General features: G+C 43.8%; 1 protein-coding gene and 1 long non-coding RNA gene across 3 annotated transcripts in view; one reads left to right on the top strand and one right to left on the bottom strand.

Annotated features, from left to right (window-relative positions):
• Positions 1–2883: 2883 nt before the first annotated feature.
• LOC125359579 lies at positions 2884–24588 on the bottom strand. The gene is made up of 3 exons (XR_007212580.1): positions 24569–24588; positions 15726–15729; positions 2884–4526 (listed from the first exon to the last, which is right to left on the bottom strand). It is a non-coding gene; the product is annotated as an uncharacterized LOC125359579 (long non-coding RNA).
• Nek7 (NIMA related kinase 7) overlaps positions 7055–25470 on the top strand; it is a 126034-nt gene continuing 107618 nt past the window's right edge. Inside the window, exon 1 of one of the 2 annotated variants that reach the window (XM_048357371.1) lies at positions 7055–7338. The gene's annotated coding sequence lies outside the window, so the exon portion shown is untranslated. Of the gene's footprint in view, positions 7339–23699; positions 23719–25470 lie in introns of those variants that run through there. The other variant, XM_048357372.1, reaches the window with a different exon arrangement.

Below are 25470 nucleotides of genomic sequence, written 5' to 3'. Positions count from 1 at the left end.
CCCCACCCCAGCAGGTTCTTCTATGTTGTTACGGATGAGGGACTCTCTTATTTGAGTGGAATAATATCCCACTGTGAAAAGACGCCTTCTTAAAAATAATCCTTTTCATCCATTGACTGTCACCGAGGTTGTTTCCATAGCTTGGCTGTTATGAGGAGGGTGGTCATGAACACGGGGCCTAACTGTTGCTTCCGCACGGTGGCTGTAGCGATACTGGACATAAACTCAGATGTGTGTGGCTACATCACATGGTAGTTCCATTTCCAACTGTTTTGCGCCCGCACCAGAGCTTGAAGTCTCTCTCTTGAACTAGAGCCATGGCACGCTCCATTACTTTTGTCACTCAAGGCTAGCACTTGAGCTAGCTCCACTTCTGTCTTTAAAAAAGAAACAGTTTATTGGAGATAAGAGTCTTACAGACTTCCCTGCCTGGCCTGGCTTCTAATAGTAACCCTCAGATCTCAGCCTCCCATGGGGTGAGGATTACAGGAAGGAGCCACCGCTTCTCAGTCTCTATTCCTAATTTTTAAGGGAATTTTATAATCATCTAAAAATGGCCATAAGTAATTTACATTCCCACCATTTCTCTACCAATAATTGCTATCTTTCTAAATAACCATCATTCTAATATGAATGGTGTTATAATATTTCATTGTGATTTATTTGCATTTTGCTGGAAATTACTAAGGTTGAATAATTTTTTCACACATCTATGCACTAGACAGAGACTGTCTTAATAATTTAACCACCATTTGGATGAACAATAATTTTCAGTTCATTCTTGAATACGTAAAATTATTTACTAAAGGGGTGTGTTCACATCTGTTCAGTTTTGCACAACCTCTCAGCTCCCAGAATCTGGTTTTATACCAACTATCTCCTAATACTTGCTTCTCAAGAGAAATATCCCCCAACTTGATGTAGTGCTCTTAGACAAGGAACTATTTCAGGAATCATGTCAGAACTGTTTGATAAGGTTAAAAACAAAGCAATAAGCTCCATGATTTTGAAATTGGGAAAAATCTAATGTGTGTTTTCTTTGTCACAATGAAATGTAATCATAATAATGGTGGTCAAGCACTTTATATACTTTATCTCATTCAATATGCACAGCAACTCTCTATGTTAAGTATCATTAAGTTTGTTCTACAGTGAAGAAAAGGCCTTGGAGAATGTTCCAGGTGGCCCTGAAGGCAGAAGCTTGTAAAGGTGCCGAGCTCACTATAGAAGGTCCTATAGATAGAAGTGGCACTATACAAGTGGCACTATAGAAGTGGCAAAGTCCACTACTTGTTGAGCCCTTTTTGCCTTCGTCTCCTCCGCAGAATGACCCTTATAACCCAGTTAGTTGTCCATCTCTCCTGGCTGGCTAAGGGATGCAACATAACACTGGTTAGACTGTGGATTGGGGGGATGGAAAGTATTTAAACTACAAAAGTAAATCGAGAACCAGTGCATTCCCTTATACAGCTGAGCACTCTATGAAGAGGCTGACTTCTGGTGTGGCTGAACCCAGGGCCAGGAATCAGGCTTCCCCTGAACTGCTTATGATTAACCAGACTTATTGTTATAAAGAGCCCTGGGCAGGAGAGGCCAGTCTCCAGCATACCTTTGGATTGGATGTGGCCTCATTCGAAACCTGATTTTACTTGCAGCTAATATATATGTGCAAGCACTTTGGACATTAACACTGAAAATGAACAAGTGAACACTACTGAGATATTTCATTTTATTTTTAAATTGCGTTAAAATATCTTTAAGTAGTTGTACAAATGTGTTTCAGCACAACGTGTCCATTTATGAGTACAGTGCATCTTGACCAATGTCACGTGACCCCTTCCATTCTTCTCCCTCATCTAACGCAACCCCACATGACCGTCAATTTTCCTATTTCCTTTCTACCTGTGTATATTGAATAGTATGGCTGCATTTTCCTACCCTTTCTCTCTTTATTCATCTTCCCCCTCTCTTTGACCAACTAAAGTATTTTATAAGTATATTTCAGCCATTAAGTAGAACAACTGAAGAGCAAGAGGGAAGGAGCATGTTATTATAAGCAGCCAATGCTTAAGTATGAACAAGGAGGGCTGGAAATGTAAAAGATATAGTGTTTTCACCAGAAAAGATGGCTTTAAAAAACAAATTCACAGGTTATAACATTTTTCTGAACTATAGTGAGGGTCATTTTTCACTTCTTGGATTCTACTAACTCAGGACAGGCTGTTGGGTATGTAACAAGAGAGTAGGCTCTCAATGGAAGTATGAGGAAATACCTCAAGTCAATAGACTTAGTATTTTCCATTTTCTTTTCCATTAGGAAAGTGAGTGCTGCTCAAGACCTAATGCTCAGACCTAAGTGGATCTGCCACATCCCAAAGGCAGAGTGTGGGGTCACCACAGCAGATCTGTGAGAAGAGACAGTTGAAAGAAGAAGAGAAAAGTTAATCCCACCTCTCTGAGATCTTCCCATTTTACTTTGCAAACTTCAAGTATTTACTGCATCCTAGTTATAGGTGGATAGGTACTTATATACAAAATATCTCAAAGACACCTGCAACTTAAAAAAGTCCTTGATGTTTGACCAATATATGAGCCCCACTCTCTTGCCAACACTATGATAGAAAATGACCCCAAAGCTGCGGAAATGATGTCTCATGAAATAGTTTCACAGTTTGCCTCCCCACCAAGGGTAAAGTGTACAAGAAGGAAAAGAACTTATAAATATATTTCCTGCATTGCTCTGACTTACTGCTCCCTACGTATTGGCCTTGGCCCTTCATCTTTCTTTTTCTTTTAATGCTAGCACTGGGCAGTATCCCTTAGCTTTTTCATTCGAGTCACAGCTCCACTTCCTTTTGTTGTTGTCGGTGTGTGTGATTAATTAGAGATAAAGTCTTACCGCCTTTCTTGCCTAGAATGGTTTTGAACTCTGATCTGGAGGTGGTGTGAGCCACCAGTGCCTGGCCCATCAACTTTTATAGTAAGAGTCAAGAAACATCAACTCAGTAGAATTCTGTTGAGCAAAGGAATCATTATGGAAACAAACTGCTAGTCGTACTGTTTTTTTTTCCTTCCCGTTTTGCAATGAATAGAACATGTTTCACTTCCCTACATTATATATAATATCTATTTCATCTGTGCTATATGGAGTGTATTGAGATGTCTATTCAGTCTTATAATGACTGCAGAAATAGCCAGGAGAAAACCACAGTTAGTATGCTGCTATTTTTAACCATGAACAGTATTCTTGAAATATCATCACTAGATAATTGGAACATAGCTGAGTTGTCTTTTCTGTGATTCTGAGTTCTAGGCATTTGAGGGGACCATGCACTGAAGGCAAGCTAATCCACATGGTCTACTTACAATGGATGGTAAGTGTGAAAGTGACTTTCTAATATTTTACATGGGCGTTTTCAAAGCATGATATTTATTTTCTGACACTATACGAGGACTGCTGCCAAGGCCAGAGAAAAGCCATCTCCCTCGGGTTGTCTGCTGTCTGCCCTCTGACTTTATCCCTTCGGCCCACTTTTAGTCCAGACATTTCAACAGCTTGACTAAGCCTCATCACCACTTGGCTGCCAAATTCACTGGCAGCCAGGATCACTAGTGGCTTTGCATGTACACCTGTTGCCAGCACTACGTTTCAATCAAGAAGGGTAGACTTGTGCTGGTCTACCCCTGAGGCTGGGATCTCTCTCAAGACAGAATAATTTCTTTACTATTCCTTCATTATTCTTCTGTAGGGGAATTTTTTTTCTAGTAATCTTTTCTCCTTATATTTACACTGAATCTAATCTGATATCTGAAATCTGTTTGGGTTTAGTTTATGGAGAAAAATGGTTCTGATAATAAAAAATATTGTGTGGAGTAAAGCTGTATGAAGAACACAACATGAGGACTTGGTGTGAACAGGGAAGTTTTAGGTATGATCATCAAATACCACTTAGAGCAAAGTCCTTGTGGTAGGTCATGTATTGCATAGTCATCAGTATAAACATGAAGCAGCTCACAGAAAAAGGACTGTAATTAACGGCTGTGGTGGAGGGATGGTGGTGGAAGAGCCAAGTAGGAAAACAATAAAAGCTGGCTCTGCTCTTACATTCCTTGGACCACAGGGGAGTCTTCTGGCAGGAGACTTTCCATTAGCATTTGCTCCAGATCAGGAGGCCAGGGGCTGAGAACAACTCTCCTTATCCAGAAGCAAAGTGATAGACAGGTACAAAGTGCAGAGGATTCACTTTTCATAGGATTTCTAGTCTTTGAAATACTGTATCACTATTTAGCTGTAGTGTTGAAAGTGGAGAGATAAGATTTATCAGATTATTTCAACGCTGCCCATCAAGTAGCTACTGATAGGAGTCTTCCTATACACAAACTATTAGTATCCATTGGGCATTCATGAACGTATCTGTGTGTGTGTGTGTGTGTGTGCGCGTATGCACCCCACACACGTACACGTGTATGCATGGGGAGAAGTAGAGTTTGAACTCGGGGCCTGGGCACTGTCCATTAACTTTTTTCTTTTTTTTCTTCCTCAAGGCTAGCAGCACTCTACCACTTGGGCCACAGCTCTACTTCCAACTTTTTGATGGTTAAATGGAGATGAGTCTCATGGACTTTCTGGCTTTGGACCTTGATTCTCAGATTTCAGCCACACAAGTAGCTAGGATTATAGGCATGGAGCACCAGAATTCACGAAATCAATTTTCATACGGTATGGCTTTTGCTTATATCAGTGGAATATTTCATCTGTAGATGAATCTGTAGTTTATTTAAACTGGGCTTAATTTATTTAAACTGTTATTGCCTATCAATCTACATCTTCTCAGAGATTATGCAGAATATTAAAGAAAAACCTTTACCCATGCTTCCTGTCTCAGAACAACTGTCTTTATCTGAAGGATATCTTGTTCTTTTTCCTATAGTGTCCCTGAGTAGGTTTCATTTGGCATTGTGCCTACCTGATTGACAGTTGTATGTGATCTAATTTAAATGCCAACTTCATCAGTTTCATTCCTTACCTCTTATTGTATCCCATACTTAACAACAAATCTTGTTGGCTCTTAGAATTATCCTCTGAATCTTATTCTTACTTTCTCTCCCATGTACATTTTGGTCTAAATTCATCATTATGTTCTATTTTGATTATTACTATAGTCTGGAGATTCTAGTTGCTCCTATCCAGGGCAGTCTTTGTTTTCTACAGCACAGTTACTTTCTCCCAGTCCAAATCAGGTTTTGTTGCTCTTCCAACAGCTCTCTCCGTTTATTCAGGATAAGTTTTAGAAGTAACAAAGTACTACTTCTGTTCTGCTCTTGTACCCCAGCCCCCTTCACTGGATTCCAGCCATACTGATGTCTTCACTGCTTTTACTTCCTTCCCTCCCTTCCTTCCTCCCTCCCTTCTCTGTCTGTCTCTTTTTCCTTGTGCCACTACTAGGGCTTAAACGCAGGGCCTTGTGCTCTTGCTTAGCTTTTTTGCTTAAGGCTGGCACTCTACCACCTGAACCATAGCTCTACTTTGGACTTTTTTGCTGCTTGTCAATAAGATTCTTGGAGATTTTTATTTTTTTTCTGTGTGGGTTGACTTTGAACCAAGGTCCTCAGATATCAGCTTCCTGAGTCACAAGGATTACAGGTGTGAGCACCCATGTAAAAGGCTCTATCCCTGGACATCCACATGGCTTGTTTTCTTACTTCTTCAGGTCTGGCTCCCATGTAAGCATGACCTTCCTGGATAAACATACTTCACACAGAACTCTTGCCCCTCCTTGGCATTATTTTACAATGACTCACCATCCGACAGAGCAGGTGTTTATTGGAATTTGTTTCTTGCCTTCCCCACTACTATGTAAGTTCTGTGTGACCAGGGACGTCGTGTCTTGTACACCGGTACACCCTCATCCCCCAGACCCTCACCTAACACATCGACGACCATTGCTTAACCCACTTGAGCCAGTGTCTCCTCTTGAGATCTTGAATATTTGCTTTCTAAAAGTTGAACTTCCCCCGTCTTAATGACATAGCTTCAGCACTTTAAATGATTGAGCAACAATCTCATTCTTGGTTCTAATTGATTTGGCAGGAAAACCAAGCCAACGGGGAAAAAAAAAAACCCACCTAGGAATGACAACAGCTGTTACCAACAAGCTTTTCTTACAGGCCAGTCTCTGTGTTAGGTTCAGACACTTTTCTTGATCTCACTTAACTCTACCTGTGGCCCTTTGGATAGGAATTATGACCCCCCCCTTTTTTTTAAATTTGTCGGTGGTGGGACTTGAACTCCGGGCCTGGGCGCCTCCTCTGAGCCTTTCTGATCAAGGCTTCCAGGCTAGCCACAGCCCCACCTCAGGCTTTCGGGTGGTTCACCTGGAGATGAGAGTCTCACAGGATCTCAGCCTCCCGAGTGGCTGGGATTACAGGCGAGTCGCGGGGGTCCCAGCGAGGGGGACCGGCCCGCCCGCGCCCCGGGGAGCTGCGGACCCGGGTCTGCTTAGGAGCAGCACTGGGGCGCCGGTCAGGTCTCCGGAGGGAGGAAATGCACGTGTGTGCACGTCCAGGACCGGCTAACGACATTCACACCCACATCCCCCCCACCCCCCTCCGCCCCGAGCCGGGCGTCCGGACGCACTCGGCCCGCGCGTGCGGGGACCCCTCAGATCCCGCACCCCGCGGGGGCCCGGCTCGGGAGGGCCGTCCTCCCCGCCCCGCCCCGCCCCGCCCCGCAGTCAGGACAGGCGCGGTGGAAACCGCTGGGCCATAGAGGTCGGGGTCAACTTCCTCTAATGCAGCCGTCCCGGCTCGGCGGAGAGCCAGACCCGAGCCGGGGAGAGGCCCGAGGACGGCCGCTCGGCCCCCGGCCCGCGGGGAGGGGCGTGGCCTCTCTGCGCGCGGATCGCCGCAGGGGGCGGGGCCTCCTCCTGCGCGGACAGCGACGGGGGCGGAGCCTTTCCCAGCGCGGACAGGGTAGGGGCGTGGCCGAGCCCGGCCCCGCCCCCCTCCCCGGGGATGCCGGGATGTTTACACTCCTGACAGCAGCGGCGGCGGCGGCGGCTGCGGCGGGAGGCGGCGCGGGCGCGCGGAGGATGGGCCGCCGCTAGGCTCGCTCCGGGGACGCGCGTTGCCGTGCGCGGGGCGGGAGCCGAGCCTGCAGCGTCCGCGGGGGCGGCGCGGCGCGGCGCGGCGGGAGGTAGCCGACCGGCTCCGGGCCTCGCAGCCTCAGCGTCTCTCCACCTCCGGCCCTGAGGGCCTCCGCACGGCTACGCCTGGCCCAGCTGCCCGCGCCACCCCGGGCCCTCGAGGGCGGGAGCGCGGAGAAGCCCCCACTTCTAGGTGAGTCGTGGTCGGGAGCGCCGCAGCCCCGGCGCGGAGGACCCGGGACCGGTTGGTCGGGACTGCGCGGGCGGCCTCGGGATTCCCGGCCCGGGAGGGGGGGTGGCGGGAGGCGGGGCGGGGCGTGCCGCGCTGGAGCCGAGCGGGCGATGAGGGGGGGGGTTGGTCCCGGGGGTGGCGACCGTGGCAGTCGTGGCGGCACGAACTCGGAGCCGGGCACGGGCCGAGGCCACTGCCGGCGCCGCGTAACTAAGAAACTCCGCGGCCCCCGCGGCCGCCGCAACAGGTCTTTGGTTTCGGGACCTGGGGAACTTGGGCGAAGTCCCGCCCCCCGGCGGAAGCCGATTGGTGGCGTCAGTTATTTATCCCTCGCTGATTGGCTGAGCTCATCTGTCAGGATTCTGCAGAAGCCCGACTGGGAACCGCCGCGAGGTTCATTGCGGGAGAGGGACGGGTGCTGGGGGGGGGGGGGGCGGGGGGAAATCCCAGCTGTGGCCGGCCAGTGCGGGTCCGGCCTGAGACCTGCGGGGAGGAGGAGAATGCGTTTGTAGGGAGAACCAGGTTTAGACACCAGGTAGGACACCGAGGCACAAGCGAGCGTCGGTGCTGACTGTGGCGATGGAACAGGAAAATGATTGATCGTTGAAGCACAGGGGGTGGGGAGTGGGAGAGGAGAGGGAGAGAAGGAAAGAGAAAAGAGAGGGGAAAAGGGGAGGGTGGGGCGGGAGAGAGAGAGAGAGAGAGAGAGAGAGAGAGAGAGAGAGAGAGAGAGAGAGAGAGAGAGAGAGACGCGCAAGAGGGAAGCCACAGGAAGTTTAGACAAGTTGAAAGGCCACACGGTTTGCAGCATAGCTTCTGGAAAACTCCTAGAAGCTGCAGCAGGTGAGGTGGTAAAGAATTCCCGTTGCCTGTGTTTTCCGTGTTGGGAGGCCTTGGGAGATGACGTGTGGACGGATGAATTGTGCCATTCCTTAGCCGCAGCTAGGCATGAATACTAAGGCTATGTTCACTGAACATCTGAGCCTCAATCGCAAACACCGAAATAAAATGAAAATGGGTTTGCTGTGATTTTTTTTTCACGGAAAAACTTTTCTTTGAAATTTCACTTCTGAAATGACTGCCGTTCCTTTAAGATTACTAATCTTAAAAGGATGCAGTTGGAAAAAATCTGTCAAGAGGTTCATAGTTTATAGAGGAGCACGGTGTACCTACAGTGAATACCCACGGCGATTTACAAGTACTGGATCTAATTACTTCTTTGAGAGATATATGCGTTTCCAAGAAGTGTATGTTTTCCCTGCAGGCGACTGAATCATGTCCTGGTAGGTCGCATTAGAGAATAATGTTCCAGATATGTGCATCATTATTTTGGCCTGTATAGGACCACGAGCTAGTTGATGCTGGTGTGCTTAGAACTATGGCATATTACTTGCACCCGAGAAGTTTACAGGATGTTTGAGACGATTGTACAAACCCCGAAACCATCGACCAGCAGAACAAGAGGTTCGGTGGACCCTGTCGGGCTTTGTAGCACTTCCTGCCAAGTGCACCCCAGTATTCTCGTTCCAGGGGGCCAGTCTCCCGGAATGGGCTGTCTGGGAGCGCTGCATCCTCTTAATTATTTACTGGAGCCCCAGTTGGGGAGAGATGTTGGGGAACTCTGGAAAAGCTTTGCCTTTTGGAGGACAGGGAGATTGCGTGGGGATTGTAAGAGGAGCGAGACAGAACAAAACGAAACCAAGCTTGTCGTTCTGGGGGAATGGAGGATGAAGGGGAAGACCCTCCGAGAGGTCCCAGCCTGAGATTCCACTCTCTGGCAAGAAGCCCCGCCCTCGGGGGGAAGGGGAGGGCGACACTGACAGCCCTGGCAGCCAATGAGTGGCGAGTACGCCTGGGGCTTCTCTAGCCGGGGCGGGTACTTCCTACCGGGCCGGGCCGGGTCGGGTCGCGACGCGGGAGTGCAAGCTCCTCCCCTCCGGGACGTGGGCTCCTGGAGGGACCCGAGCCCTGGCTGGTTCTTGTGCAATCTGTGTGTAAAAATAAAGGGGCCGAGGGCTCCTGTTTCCTCTGTGCCCTTCTGGTTCCCCCGATTTCGCCGCTCCTCGAACCCAGCACTCTTCTCGTGAAACCCCACAGGAGGAGACCAAGCTGATCAGCAGACTAAATATAGTCTGTGACCGCCCTGGGCTTTGCTGTGAAACCGTCGGGGGAGACGGAGACCCCGGCGCTGCGGGGGCGATGCGTCCATCACTGTCTGGGTTGACTTTCCCTCACACGTCTCTATTGGCTGTACGGTTTGAGGAGTTCCCTTCCAGCCTAGTGCCCCCCTCTCCCCCTCCCCCCCCCCCCCCCCCCCCCCACCTCGCCAAGTATGAGGAAAGCACGCCTGGTATGAAGGCTGCGTGCCCCGTGGACGAGGCCAGACCGGTCAGTAAGTGAAAAACCAGACTCCCGAGGCGCAGATCCTGAAAGCAGCCTTCTCATCCGGTGGCCCCTGAACCCCCAACTCCACCTTCCCGGTGCCTCATCCGCAACGCTGAACTGCTTACTATTTACTGAAAAGTCTCTAAGATTGCCCTCCCCCCTCCTCCTTTTTTAACAACAGGTTTAGGGTTTTAAAACAATGTGTTGCATGGCTGCATCTGCCCCAAGTATTCTCTCCCCACGCCTGGTTCCATCCAAATGAAAACGTTTAGTGTGTGTGTGTGTGCGCTTGTGCTTGTGCGTGCTTGTGTGACTGAGAGCTCTGTGGGCAGCTATTGTCTCCACTCCACCTCTAAACATGGTATAGCACGCTGGAACAGCTAGACAATGCTGTACCTTGTGTCATGAGTTGGCTTTATACTAATGCAGTTACTGTACGTGCATTTCTATAAATACACCGCAAACTTTTCCAAGAAGTATTTCTTTACACTTCTGAGGTTGACTCAAGTCTTCCTCCTCCACCGACTTTATTCATCCATGGAGAATGTGGATGAATAACATTTGGTTATATAATTATAATCAAATATATATATGCCTTTGTGGGATATAGTGGCAACTCAGAATTTTAAAACCTACGTCATTTACATTTATATGTATATATATAGATATAGATAGATAGATATATTTATTTTTGTGCTGGTATTGGGGCTTGAACTCAGGGCCTCCTGCCCCTGCTTGCTTGACTTTTTATAATGCAAGGTTGGGACTCAACCATTTGAGCCACACCTTCACTTCCACCTTTTTATGGGCTCATTAGAGATAAGAATTTTGCATATTTGTCTGCTCCGGGTGGTTTACAACGGTGATCCTTAGGTCTTAGCCTCCTTACTAGGATTACAGATATGAGCCACCAGTAGTACCCTATGCATTATTTATTCTTAATGTTATGAAACTTCTACTAATTTCTCTCTTGGCACTACTCTTAACTTACATATTATATATCAATATAAATAGTATTGAAATATCAATAGTATTAAAATAAATTAAAATATAAATACTATTACTTTACATATATATCAATATAAGTAGTATTAAATACGCATAGTATTATATACATTATATAATACTATATAGTATATATTATATACAATGTACAAATGGTATTCACATATTGTATATGTTGCATATTTTACGTATTCTGTATTTTCACAAAGTAGTTTTGCTTTCAAAGAAAACATTTAGAGACTGTTTCATGGTTTTGAGTGAGCACTGGGGATGAAAAGATAGATGTCCACAGAGCACTCCTGTGTTTGAGCAGAGAACTTGTCAAAGTAACTGCTGTCATGCTATTTATGTAGCATGCTTATACAATGAACTATTTTGTAGTAACGGTTACCCAGAGTGTCCAGCAGGACAGTGTATAAATCTTAATTATTTAGACCTGCATATTTGCTCCTTGGTGAATAAGCTCTTTTGTAAATTGCCACTGGACATGTATGCACAGTAGTTAAGCACTATTTTGTTCTTTTCAGGATGCTTTTGCATAGAGTTGGGGTTCACAAAGTTGTTTTTTTGTTGTTTTTTTTAATGTGGTCCTGGATTTGATCTCAGGGCCAAGGTGGAATCTGATGCTAGTCAGTAATCTACTTGATTGACTAGTAGCACTCTTTGTATGAGGGAGTTTTGGCATGTTTCTTTAATTAGTTTTGATTTTTAAGCCTATTAGTATGACCACCTTTGTTACCTTGGAGGGACTTTCTGACAGAGCAAGGCCTATTTTGTCCTTTTAAAGAAAAGTGGACTTAGTTGTTTATATAACGACTTTTTTTTTTAACAGAAAAAAGGTGGTGTTCTCCCTCCTCTCTCTCTCTCTCTCTCTCTCTCTCTCTCTCTGTCTCTCTCTCTCTCTCTCTCTCTCTCTCTCTCTCCTCTCTGTCCTGTCATGGTGGTTTTGGAAAAGGGCCAGTGCTGAGAGGAGGGCCCTCGGTGCAGGTGTGTGTATGGCCTTGGGCAGGAAGTCAGAACTCCTCCTGTAGGAGTTGGCTGATCCGGGTGCACTACCAAGGAGCAGTGGAATGGAATGGAAAACAAGCACTTTGAAATCACAGGGTAAATTCTTCAGCCCCAGCCAGGAGGCCCTGGGTGTGGGAATACAGACCCCCGAGATCCCTCCGGGAGGCCAAGTGGGCCCTGGGCCATTTCACAACTTCCTGGCTAGTTGCCTCTAGCTGTAAGCAACCTTTTCTTATCTAACCCTTCTGCACATACATTACCATTTTCTGTGTTTATCATGATATCAAAAAGATGAGGCACCGTGAATGCCCTGGCTTGTTTTCTTAATTTACCATCGTGATAAGGTTGTTTTAATTTGTCCAGACTATAATTTTCTCAGCTCATACATGGGTGCTTTGAAGAGTAAATGAACACATGGTACCAGACTTTGTATGTGTTAGTTTCATTTCACCTGTTTCTCTATTCTTAGGACCTTGCAGGGGTGGAAAACACTTCTGCTAGCAGTTTCTTCTGATGACAGGTCCTGTCACCCATGCTGTGACCCAGCCTTGTCTGAACAGTGCCTCTCCCTGTTTCCCTGTCCTTTCTGCTTGCCTGGCTTGAATTCTCCTTTCGCCTTGCCCTAGGATTTCCATATTCATAATCTAATGGTTCCTACATTTGAGTTAATGTTTTCATGGATTTTTTGGTGGGTGGAGAGAGGCAAGCAATCCTTGATTCTCAGGTAGATAAAACCACATGTGTCCTGGGGTCTATATTCTGAGCAAAAAAATGGAAGTTGTGAGATCTTTACTGATTAAAAATGGCAAAATTAAAAATGTTCTCTTTAGTATAGTTATAATTCTGATTTGCTTTTTAATTATTGAAATGATTTTTTCACATCTTAAAATTTAACTAGGTAAATTACTCTGATTTTTTTTAATGTAGTAACCATAACAAAGGCCCATATCCTCTGTTTTATGTGTGTGTGTGTATTATTATTATTTTGGGTGGGTCTTGGGGGCTTGAACTTGGGGTTTTGGTGCTGCCCCTGAGCTGCTTAGTACTCAAGGCTAGCACTCTATCACTTTAGCCACAGTGCCACTTCTGGCTTTTTCTGAGGAGTTTATTTGAGGTAAGAGTCTCACAGACTTTTCTGCCCAGGCTGCCTTCGAACTGCAAACCCCAGATCTCAGCCTCCTGAGTAGCTAGGATGACAGGCATGAGCCACTGGTGCGTGGCTGATTTTCGTTTAATTAATTAATGCATGTTTATTCACATATGCAGTTAGCTTTTACCATGTATTAATATAAACTTAATAAAAAGTTTTACTAAGATTTTTTTATATCTGATACGTATTTTGACAGACTGTTATTAACTTCAAATTGCTGTTGATAGATTGCCTTTTGTTACAGGGCTGTCCACTTTATACATTCACTTATTTTTATCACACACTCTTTAGTAGATTTTTATGGTTATGAAGAAGGTCAGTCTTCTAGCACAGTGTCCCAGTACTAGGCTTCCTAGGAAGTTACTCCTATTACTTTGATTAGAACCACACAACCACTGACCAGATCAAGGGATGGGCAGAAGGATCATGCCACTGTTCCTAATTTTCTCCCTTACTTGATGGAACTGGACCTGGAGGCTCCTGGCCCCAAGTCTTAACACTTACATTAGTTTCCAGGATACTAGAACCTGTTAGTAGAAACTGTATGACTTAAAACAAGTCAGAAATCAAGGTGTTTGCTCGGGAGGATGAATGCTCTCTGATATTCCTGGCAGTCCTTTTCTTGTCTTGGTTTATAGACATGCCATCTATTCTTTTTCTCTGTCGCACGGTATTCTTTCTTGTGTGCACCACTGTTTTCTTCTGTTCCTGTAAAGATACCTCCCTAATGCTTTAGACTTTTTCATTCAGCTTTGCTATTATACAAGAGATATTCAAATATTTTGTCTTGTTGGTCTTAAGATTTTTAAGCCTATGTAAGGTTTGTATCTGAGAGATAAAGACACCCAAATTTATCTCGTGCCTTTATAATACGTAGTTAGTGAGTACTCGATCACGGTTGTAAAGTGAATGTTCCTAGCCAAATTTTCTATTTTCCATTATCATCTTGTAGTTTCTGTAGTTGTCCATCAATGCATGTTCCATTAATTAATACTTTGCAGATTTCTCAAATACTTCTGAACTAGAAGGAAATTGACAAGTTGTTTAAAATGGACTTTTCATTTCACATGAGAAAAACTGCAACTCAAGGATATGGCCTTGCTAATCTGTGTTTCACTAGTTTCCATATTTGTTGAGTTTTCATTTCAGGATGGTATGCTCTTAGTTTCATAGTAGTCATAATGCCATGTGTAAGTTTAGCGGTGCTGCTTGACAGTGTTTGCACTTGTCCTGCGTTAGCACAACCTTGTTTGTTCATGGTGTACTTTCAGTAAGGATTTGCTGATCCAGTGACAGCATCACACTTTTTTGATTGTGCATGTCAGGTCCTTCAATGCTGTATTAAGAGAGTGAATATTGTAAGGTCCACCCTGGAAGGGCTCCATGCAGATGCTCCCTACCTGTTTAAGTCTGTGTCTAGTACCTGAGTTACCTAGGTAACTGGCACATCTGGAGGCCGTTACCTCCCCCTTCTCTGAGGTCACATCCAATCCACCTGGCCATACCTCCCACCTTTCCCTATATATTCCAGCTCAACACGGTCCCTGCTCTCTTTCCTTTCCTCATTTGCTCTCTTTCCCTCTTTTTCTCTTCTTCCTTCCCCTGTCTCCCCATGCCTCCATCTTGTGTGGGCTGGTAGTTGGCTCTCTCCCCCCAATAAACTCTTCTTTGCCTGCGCCATGTGGTGGGTTTCCTTTCTGGGGGAACCTTACCTCTGGTGCCAAAACAAGGGGACAGAGTCAGGAATCACTGGATCCCCTCCTCCCTCTTCTCTTCTGATGGTTAATTCGCCTCCTTGACTGCCCCTCCTGGGACCAAACTGCCCAAAGCTGGAGGAAACTCAGGCCCGACTGCTTGCCTTTACCATTGCTGGCTATGCACCCACCACACCATCTCCTCTCTATGTCTGGTGAGTGACTCTCGTCTACAGGTCCTCTGTTTGTCTGACCATGCCAGAGGGACCCCTTATGCCTTTGTGGCCAGTCTGTTGTCATTTCAGGGATGCCTGAATTTAGCATTTGACTCTACGACCATGTGGACCCCCTGTCTATGTCCATGTGGACCCCCATCTTTGTTCTTATGGACTCCTATGTCCTCACCAGACTACTCCACAAAGTCAGAATGCCTTATATGCTAGAAAATCAGTTCAATGGCCCAACCTTTTGGCTTGTGCTCTCGAGAGTGTGACGCAGGCTGGATTCCAGGGACCCCCATCTAGATTCCTTCTCAAAGGCTAGCCATTCTGGGTTTGATCTACTCCACAAGCCAAAGGAAAAAGTGGGTGGCTTTAGAGAAATAACTCTGAGAAGTATTTGTGGTCAAGTCCTAATAAGTTACAGCCCCTGCCTCATGAAACTTCTTCCAGGCTTCATTCAAGGACTGGCATCTACCACCAAGGGAAAGCTGCTGCTTGCCTTCTCCCAGAGGAGCCACATCTAATGTCCATGCTCCTTGCCCACAGCAAGTAGCCAGAGAGAGCCCTTTTTCATAAGTAGTAAAAGGCCAGAATGTAAGGTCCACCCTCAGGAGGGCTCCATGCAGATGCCTCCCACTGGTTTCAGTCCAGTACTTGAGTTACCTAGGTAACTGGCACACCTGGAGGCAGTTCCCTCCTCCTCTGAGGTCACATCCAATCCACCTGGCCATACCTCCCGCCTTTCCCTATATAATCTGGCTCAACAGTCCCCGCTCTCTTTCCTTTTCTCTTTTGCTGTCTTTCCCTCTTTTTCTCTTCTTTCTTCCCCTGTCTCCCATGCCTCCATCTTGTGTGGGCTGGTAGTTTGCTCTCCCCCCAATAAACTCTTCTTTACCTGCACCACGTGGCAGGTTTCCTTTCCTGTGAACCTTACAAATATTGGAATGCCTGATTTTTGCACTTGTGAAGTGTTTCTGTTGCCTCAGAAATGAGGAGCATTAGAGTTTGTCATATCTTCATTTTCAATTAGGGTCAAAGAAGAACAATTTGCTAGTATGGAGGCTACTCCTAAGAAAGATCTCTTACTTCCAGGTAATAGGCAGAATAAATAGGAATGGCCAGAAAATTCAGGAGTTGATTACAGTGCTGTCTGTAATATTTCCTTGTATGACACATCCATTTATTCATAGGAGTTGGACATCATTTTAGTTTGTTAACCACTTTAATATATTGAAAATGAATCTGCTCTCATTGCTTCCTGTGAAATTTTGGTGTGCATCAGAAATTCCATGCTCTCCCTCTTAATTTCTTCCCCCTCTCTCACTCAGAGATCTTCAATGCCTTTGTTTCCTTTATCTGTTAGAACTTAGTTCTGCTTTGTTTATTCCATGGGCTTCCTGTTCAGTGACAGTTTTTGTGAAGGAGAATGGTTGGAAGTTAATCAGCTAGACCTAGGATTTCTTTTCAGATACTTTCAACACAATTTGTGTAGTGGTCAAAAATGATTCTCAAACTCTGGATCTCAGGATACCTGTATCAGATTGCCCTGTGCATTGATACGTTGAAAGAAAGTTCCCTGGTGATTTCTATGCACAGAATTGTACAGATTGCTCTGGGATGGAAATTCGCTTGGTGAATTAGCAGTGTAGATGCTTCTCATACCAGTGTCCCTTAGGCCACACTGACAGATCCCAGGTATCTTTGGTTTTGTTTTATAATGAGCATCTTTTCCCACTGTTGAAATCATTCATAGCCACAAATGTGCAGTACTTTAGAAGACCTTATCTCTTCTAGCTTGTGTAAATAATGTCTCTGTTCAAAACATGAATAGGTGTTATGAAGTCATTGTTAAGCTCTAATTACCAAGGAATTATAAATATTTTATGAATAATAATTGAGTCTAGCAGAGAAATATTACATATATTTCAAACCAAGTGAAAAGGAAGTAAGTCTGAATGTTCGTTGCATCTCAAGTAAACTACTCTTGTTAGTGTACTCTGTGGTCTATGCTCTTCTCACCCTTTTTGGCATTTTTACAGTATTTCTCGGCTCAGAGTGAAAGCTTACCACTTCCCTTGCTCCTGAGTTGCCCGCCACCCCATCCTCCAAGGCACATAAACCCTTTGCTTGTCACCTAGAGCTTTTGCCTCTAGTTACCACTGTCTGAGACCTACTTCTCCTTCTCTATGTCTTGTTCTGCAGCTTAGATGTGCTAAGCCTTTCTATTGAATATCTGACCATGCTGGAAGATGATCAGGAACATTCTGATGAGTAACCGGCTCCTTTTTCCATGACTGCTTTATTTCCATTTGGTATGTTGATGCCTTCTAACTTTCCTCTCTCTGAGTGGACACAGGCCTACAGAAGAACATCATACAAATGATATCATTTATCCCAGAAAATCTATTTGATAGTTTAAAAGACTCCTCCTATCAGTGATTTTTCTTTTAAATTTGCAGCTGATAGGCAGCACAGATACTTTTTGTTTCTGACCAAGTCAGAACAAGACACATTTAATCCCTAACTTCATGATCAATGTCGCAGAATATGTGACAGGAAATTGAAGGCAGCTAAGTTGACTAGTGTCCTTGCATTTGGCAAGAGAAGAAATCACATAAGACGTGAATATGGTAAAGGGATAGGAAAGTATATTAGAAAGGAAATCTGGCAGGGAAAGAAAGCATATAGTATGGGCATACTACAGGAAGACAGCACTTGAGCCCGTCTCCATCACCCTGAGCCATCTTTCTGCTCGTCAAATAGTGAGACTTGGAGTGCTTGAAAATGGCTCCCTGATGGGTGGGCCTGCTTTTTGTTTGTTGTGAGGTTGTGATGTCAAAGATTCAGTGTCACCTTTTTACTTCCTCATTTTTTGGTCCTTTCTTCCTCGCTGTTTTGTATTCCCCTGCCCCCCCATTTTGTACCCTAGAAGATTTTGGTTTATCAGCTTATCCTGCCATCTGCAAGTTTTATAATTTGCAATTACCTAATTGGCTGCTTTTCTACAAATTAGCAATTTCTTTTTCTCTTCATATACTATTAGAAGAAGCTGCTCAACAGGAGAGGTTTAGCAATTCTCAATTAACTTCAGGTTCAATTTTGTATCTTTCCAAAGGCCAAACACAAGGTTTGATACTTAATATGAGTGAAATGAATAGACATAGAACTCAGTTTAAGAGTTGAGTGTCTAGTCTTGGGGGAGGACATTGTTAGTGTAATTCATAGTTCAGATAATAAAAAAGAGCTGGTCTGTAAAGATATACTAATGATAGGAAGGAAATTTGGGGCTTATGTCTCCTGGGCAGAACAAGGTTCTGGCATTACATTCACTGGGTTTCTTTGTTTTCCATTTCTTCCTCAGTTTCTTGCAAGGTGCCCAGCACCTCTTCCCGCGCCCCCCCCCTCCCCCTTAGGAAAATTGAAGGTTGTTGATAGGTAGCCAACAGCAGATAAGATCACATTTCACACTTAAGGAAGGAGTGTAGTGGCTCAGTCCTGCAGGCAGTGCCCCATTTTTAGGCCTTTTTTGACCATGTGGTTATTATGTTCAGAATGTGTGATTTCCAGAGTTTCTATTTTGTGAATGTTGTAGGACAACTGCATATGTATTTTAAGAATGTGCAAAAGATGATCCAGTTGACTGCACAGCATTTGCTGCTAAACTCAGTTTCAAATCAATATGAGCTTCTCTGAATGTGGGAGTCATATTTTCCTGACAGCAGAGAACAGACCATATGATCTCTGGAGCCTGCCAGGAGCTGTAAGATAAACAGTTCTGTGATTACATTCACTTATATGCTTTTTCCCCCCTCCTCCTTTTATTTTTGTTTCCCTCCTCCATCTCACTGTTCATTCACAGGCTAGGGAATACTTTGGAGGTTGTGAGTAGGTAGCTGACAGTGAACCGGAATGGTTGAGTTTAAGAAAGGGATTACAGGAGATATGAGAAGGAAAAGCTGGTCAAGCAGTAGTGTTTTGGGGAGGGATGTCAGGGGTCATGACCAAGTAGGAGGATAAAAGCGGCATTCTGAAGGGAGAGAATGGTGCAGAAAGTATGAGAGAGGAAGTTGGGCTAGTAACTTCATATGCTGTTTACTCTTCATAGGGTTTTATATAATTGTGGAACTGAGTTAGTGTGTGTAGGCTGTGCCATAGTTGGCTAGTGCTCTTTTAGTTAGAAATTAAGGTGGTAAGTATGTGTCATTCGATTTATGCATTCGTTTCTAGGCTTCTGCGTTTTTGTAGTGTTTGGGGTTAATTAATCCTAGATAGAAGTATTCCCCAGTAACCTCTACTTGTGTTGGTTGATCTTAGAAAGCAGGTAAATTTCAGTCAACCAGTGTCTATAAAGATTCTTCCCAGTTTTGCACAGAGATCTCAAGTTAATTTGCCAAGTTTTCATTATTAGAAAGCACCTGGGATTACTCTCAAGTATTTAGATTACCCTTTAAGTCTAGAAGATTATATTCTGTATCAAAGCAAATATCCAGCCTTAGTTATTTCTGAATATTTTAGCATTTATTACTTGTACAATATGAGAACACATGAACTACCTAACATTGTATCCTACTGCTTGGCTTGCCTATCTTTAATGAGGGCTCCTGCTTTCAGCCTGGTCCTGACCTACCTTTTCAGATCTATTTCTGTATTCCTCCTCAGTTTAGTCATATCATGATTACTGAGTTTTGGATACATTTTGTACTCCTGGCTGCTCTGCTTTTTTTTTTTTTTTTTTGCCTTTCTTACCATTTTTAATGCATGTTCTCAATTTCAGTTATTCCCTCTCAGTTTCTTAAAGTCATTAAGCTTTGCTCAATGATTGTACAAACAAATAAAGAAATCCCTATTTATTCTGTGCCTTTCGGTCTTCAGAATATTTTTGTCTGTTACTGGAGAGGTACTTGTCTTAATGTCTTCCTTGTAATATCAGCATCTGGAAGATGTGAATCACATCCGGTACATATTTATGTTTCCTACGCGGCCTTGCACCATTCTTGTCAGAACTGGCCATTCAGAGCTGGCAGGTGCCTGTTTGCCAGGCTCTGGAGGGAACAGGAGGTCTGGGCAAGTCCTAGCAGCGAGAGAATGTCCACAGCAGATGAGCACTTGCTTTCAGGGAAGCCCAGGCTGAGCGCCAGGCGCGTGCCTCTGCAGGCCGTAGTGGGAAGGAGGTCTCGCTTGGTGGAATAGGTGAGAGTCTGGGCACTGTGGGGACATTGGGGAATCTAAGGATGGCAGGCTGGTCTCTGTGTCTTGAATCTGAAATAAGCTCTGACAGATCTGTGGGTTCAGATGGGGACCAGAATTAGGAAAAACATGGGTATGTCAGACATAGACTAGGTATGTGTGAGTAGGGATGGAGTGATGACAGAGGCGAGTTTTGTGATTAAATATGTTGGAGGCATTGGCTACCATGTGAGAGCTGATTTTCTGGAATTAGGACATGAGTGAAAACAGGGCCAAAAGTCAACTTCAATTGATTTGAGGGTCACAGTCACTAGCATTCTTAGACTCCTTTCTTTAAGGCCTTGTCCTTCTGGCCCTCTATGAACAAAAGACCACCCTTCTTCCTTTCAGTTGCTCATGTGTCAGGTTAACGCCATTTTGTTACTATAACGGTAAATTGCCTCGTGAAGAAAAGGTAGAATTAAATAAGGAAATAACTAGGTTACTACTTGAAATTATTTCCTTAAGAGTAATTACTAATTGCGCCTTGATAGAAGACTTTAATTTGATTCGTGGCCATCAGGCTAGCCTAGTGAGACGTTTCCATTCTGTACAGGCCATGTTAACATCTTTTTGCATAGTTTTTATTGTTAGAAGTTTAAAAAAGTAGTCACCATGTTAAAAATTACTTTATAAAACCTTTCACATACTTAGGGTGTGTGCAGATGAATCAAAGATAGCATATATGCTCCTGAATTAATAAAGCAGCAGGAGGAAATTAAGTTGGAAGGCCTCCAGAGACAGAGTTAAGCAAGGCCTTGAATACAGCACTGGGAAGACTGAACCCTTTTTTCTCCTGTGATGTGATTATGAGATTATTTTGCCTTTATCTTTTCAAATTTTGATTATAAAATCAACAAAAACTGTAGTGCTTTGTGATCTTATTTGGTTCTTAGTCAATGGCAAATCAGGAGTTAGCATCAACATAGAATCAAAGTAATTGTAGATTAGACCTCAAGGGGGGGCATTGCTAAAAGATGTATTCCTTTATAAATCTTACATACCACACTTTTTATGCATGTATGTATGTATGTATTTATGTGCTTTTGTGGTACTGGGCCTCATGCTAGCTAGACTGCTCTACCTTTGTGAGCCTACCCTCTGACCCTTTACGCATTAGTTACTTTTTATATAGGGTTTTTTGTTGTTGCCTGGAGCCAGCTTCAGACCCAAATCATACTACCGATGGCTATGTGTGGCTCTGCTTGGCTTACTCCTTGAGAAGGGGTTTTGGTAATGTGTCCCCCAGACTGGATTTGAACTGCTGCCTCTTGAGTAGCTGAGATTACAGTTATGTACTATACCACTCTACCTCAAGCTTAACTTTAACACATCTATTTTTGAGAACTACTTTACAAATAGACTAAACCCATATCATGATATACTTAGGCATTGCCCAGGATTGTACTTAAAAAAATCATTCTCTTTAGCATCAGTTGAATTTATTTGGAAGAAATACTTAGTTGGAAGAAATCTTCCAACTACTTATATTTGCTTACACCTAGGTATGTTTTTCTCTTTTGTTAAAAGTCTTTCCTTATGTCTCAGGTTCATTTCTAACCTCCTCGGTTCTTAAATATACTTTATAATTTGAGCTTTGGCTCTGGCTGGTCTGGTATCACATGTTTGTAGCACTGTTTGTAGCTTGTGATTCCCTAATTGTTCCTCACTTTGGTCTAGAATAGTCCTCATTTTGTCTTAGTCCATTAGGGCTTACTGGTGTTCTCTTCTCTGCAAGCCCTTGCCTGTCCCTGACAGCTGACTGGACCCTGACATTGTCCCATGACCTCTTGCCCTGTGAAGGTATCAGCTATAGTCCTTGCTTCTTTGTGCTGAAAAGCCTGCTTCTGCATTTCTCCATGTCTCCCCTGTATACTCTACAGGGCAGAAATTGCTTTAGCTTTTTGTATTCCCCCCCCCCCTCTGTGTGTGTGTGTGTGTATGTGTGTGCGCACACGCGCGTGTGCAAGCTTGTGCATTGGTCCTGGGATTGGGCTTGGATTTTGTCCCTGAACTTTTTTTTTTTTTGCTCAGGGTTGGTGTTCAACCACTTGAGCAACAGCCCCACTTCCTGCATTTTGGAGGTTTATTGGAGACAAGAGTCTCACAGATTTACTGCCCGGGCTGGCTTTGAACCATGATCCTCAGTGTATCTGCAGGTATGAGCCACTGGTACCTGGCTGCTTTTTGTATTTTCAGAGGTAGACATATGTTTCAATTGTGCTCTGAGACTAACTTAATGAGTTGGAGAGGAGAGAGCTAAGGAGCCTGGACAGCCTGCACTGATTATTTTGGCTAGGGTGATGGTAATTTGAGCAGATGGCCGTATGAGATCTCTCCAACTGCCGTGCTCTTTTCCTTCACCCTCCACCAGAGCATTTTATTGAAATGATCCAAAATAAAAAAGTTAGAGACTTAACTTTCTTGTAGTTTCTAGGGACTTATTTTACATCTGTCAAAGTGTTTACTGCTTCTTAAGGACAGGGACATCTTTTCACTCATTGGAATACTTTCTAATTCTTCCACAACATGGACTCTTGTAGTTTCTTACAAGCAGTAAGAGCATGGTCGTGAGAGCTAGGAGGAACAAACTTTATCCCATTTGGTTTTAGAAGTTTTGCATCTTTATTACAAATATGCTTGCAGCTGGACTTTCCATGCCACCTTGGTGTAAAAGCAATCATATGGGTACGTCCATGTATACTTCCTGCAAGTCAACTGAACATCAAAGTTGTACAAATGCCTACTTGTTGACTAGGGACAGTGAGAGCCGGATGTAGCTATTCAGGAGGCTTAGATCTTAGGATTGTGGTTCAAAGCCAGCCCAGGAAAGGAAAGTCTTCAATACTTTGATCTTAAATTAAGCAGCAGAGTGCTAGCTATCCTTGACCAAAAAAGCTCAGGAGTTCAAGATCTAGTGGGGAGAGAGAGAGAGAGAGGGGGAGAGGGACACAGAGAGAGGGTGAGTGAAAGAGAGGAGAGAGGAGACAGATACAGGTCTTGTAAAATTTCACAAATGCCTACTGCTGAAAGAACAAAGAAGAAATATTAATCAGTCTGGCTTTGAGTTGAGAAAATCCTGCTGTTTAAATACCGTGGGTAGAGTAACTCCCTTAATTCTGCCTAAATCTACATTTATACAAACTAAGGTCAGTAACAGTATCTTTATCTTTGTATGGAGGGGGAGGATGGGTCTCTTAGCTTGTGTGTGGGGTGCCTGTGGCATATCTTGGTGACACTGTCTAGTAGGTGAGTGGTCATGTGGATTTCCAGTGGCACCCAAGGAGGTGGCCTGGGCAGAGCTCGTTTCAGCTCTTACAGAGGCAGCGTTGGGTCACACTGGTGGCAGGTGCATGCCCGTGTGTGTGTGTGTGTGTGTGTGTGTGTGTGTGTTGGTGTGTTTTGTTCACCCATGCTCCCTTATCAAAGATAGTTTTATTGAAAGGTGACTCAATTCTAAAATACTAGGGGAAACTAAAAAGTTAACAAGGTATTTTTCTTGTGAACTCCCAAATAGTATTATTTCTATCTCCAATAAATCTGTTTTTAAAGCCCCTTAGTTACATACTGTCTATTCAATACTTACTTTATAGTTAAAGTAACGGTTTTTGTCAGGTTCAGAAGGGTTCTGCAAATAACTCAGCTAGATATTAGTGATGTGATTGACATTGTACACAGTTTTCAGTGTTTGAGTATCTTAATAGTAAATAACATTGTATTTACTACTTTGTTAATTTAAAATAGTAACCCTTACTGTAACCCTTAATCTTGGGTAACATATTATTAAATCAAATTTTCTTTCTTTTTTTTTTTTTCTGCCAGTCCTGGGGCTTGGACTCAGGGCCTGAGCACTGTCCCTGGCTTCTTTTTGCTCAAGGCCAGCACTCTGCCACCTGAGCCACAGCGCCGCTTCTGGCCGTTTTCTGTATATGTGGTGCTGGGGAATCGAACCCAGGGCCTCATGTATGCTTGGCAAGCACTCTGTTGCTAAGCCACATTCCCAGCCCCTAAATCAAATTTTCATAAGGTAAATGTAACTAAAAGGATAGTTTACATTTGTTTTCTGGTATATATATATTTAAATTAAAAGACATATAACATAGCTTGGCCTGATATTCTGGTCTGTAAAAGAGCAAGTGAGCGACTGCAAGATGGTGCAGGTCAGGATTAAAATAATTTGGCAGAGTTTGGTGAGAACGTTTTCTTAGTGCCTCCTAGGTTAACTTTGAATAGTTCATTAGAGTAGTTCATGCACTTCTAAGACATAAACGAGAATGTAAGTGCAGACGGTGAATTTTGACACATAAAACGTAACTGATTTACCTTAAAGATACTTTGAAAAAATCTTGGTATTAAAGATTGTTTATGTGGCTGTCAGAGGTTTTTTTGTTTGTTTTTTAAATACTTGTTTCTCCTTCCTCTTTTATTTTTTTTTAATTGTTTTTGGTCGGTCATGGGGCTTGAACTCTGGGGTTAGGTGCTGTCCTTGAGTTCTTCAGCACAAGGCTAGCACTCTACCACTTGAGCCATAATGCCACTTGTGGTTTTCTGGCAGTTAATTGGAGATAAGAGTCTCACAAACTTTCCTGTCTGGGCTGGCTTTGAACCGCAATCCTCAGATCTCAACCTCCTGAGTAGCTAGGATTACAGGCGTGAGCCGCCAACACCTGGCTTTTCTTTCCTCTCTTCTCTGTTCTCAATCTTAATTTGCATTGGGAATAATTTGATAAATAAGAAAACAAATTCAGAGATAAATTATTATGCAGTTTTAAAGTGTATGTGTGGGGTAGGCTGGGAAGGCATGTGTTTGGAAGAAGTGACGCATTAGTGTTTTTTCTTTGTTAAGCACTGATTATGTCCTACTAACCTAGTTATTTATGAAATAGACTGTGTTGTGACTCAAGGTGTAAGAATGCAATCAGGGCTTGGTCCTGAGAGTGACAAAGTTCACTGGAGAGGACATCAGAAGATCGGCAGTTCTTGCTCTTCGGCTTAGCTCAGGGCTCCTTTTCTCCAATACTTAGTAGGTGCATCACAAACAGTGATTGATGAGAAAGGTCTTACAGCTACCTATACTTTATTGTACATACTGGAGTATGTCCAGGAAAGAGGACTTAGGAAGCTCAGGAATGATCCAGGAGCAGAACCGTGTTTGCAATAGAGGAGATGTGCAAAAATGTTAAGTGAATAAATACGAGCAGTTAATAAGGCTTCCTGTAAGGATAAAATATTTAAAATTGTTATTTCAGAAAATCCTATTGTTTCCCTTTTGTCTTATTTAAGTAAGTATTGTTCTTTTTTGATTATTTTTCTGTCAGTACTTGTTACAAAAGTTGGTAAATGAATTACAGTAAATTATTCACAACAATGTCAGTATTTCTGTGTACATGCCTGCATTCCATAG

This window comes from Perognathus longimembris, chromosome 11, assembly GCF_023159225.1.
Source record: "Perognathus longimembris pacificus isolate PPM17 chromosome 11, ASM2315922v1, whole genome shotgun sequence".
Taxonomy (NCBI): domain Eukaryota; kingdom Metazoa; phylum Chordata; class Mammalia; order Rodentia; family Heteromyidae; genus Perognathus; species Perognathus longimembris.
Note: the sequence above shows the minus strand (reverse complement) of the source record. Positions and strands in the feature narration are given on the sequence as shown.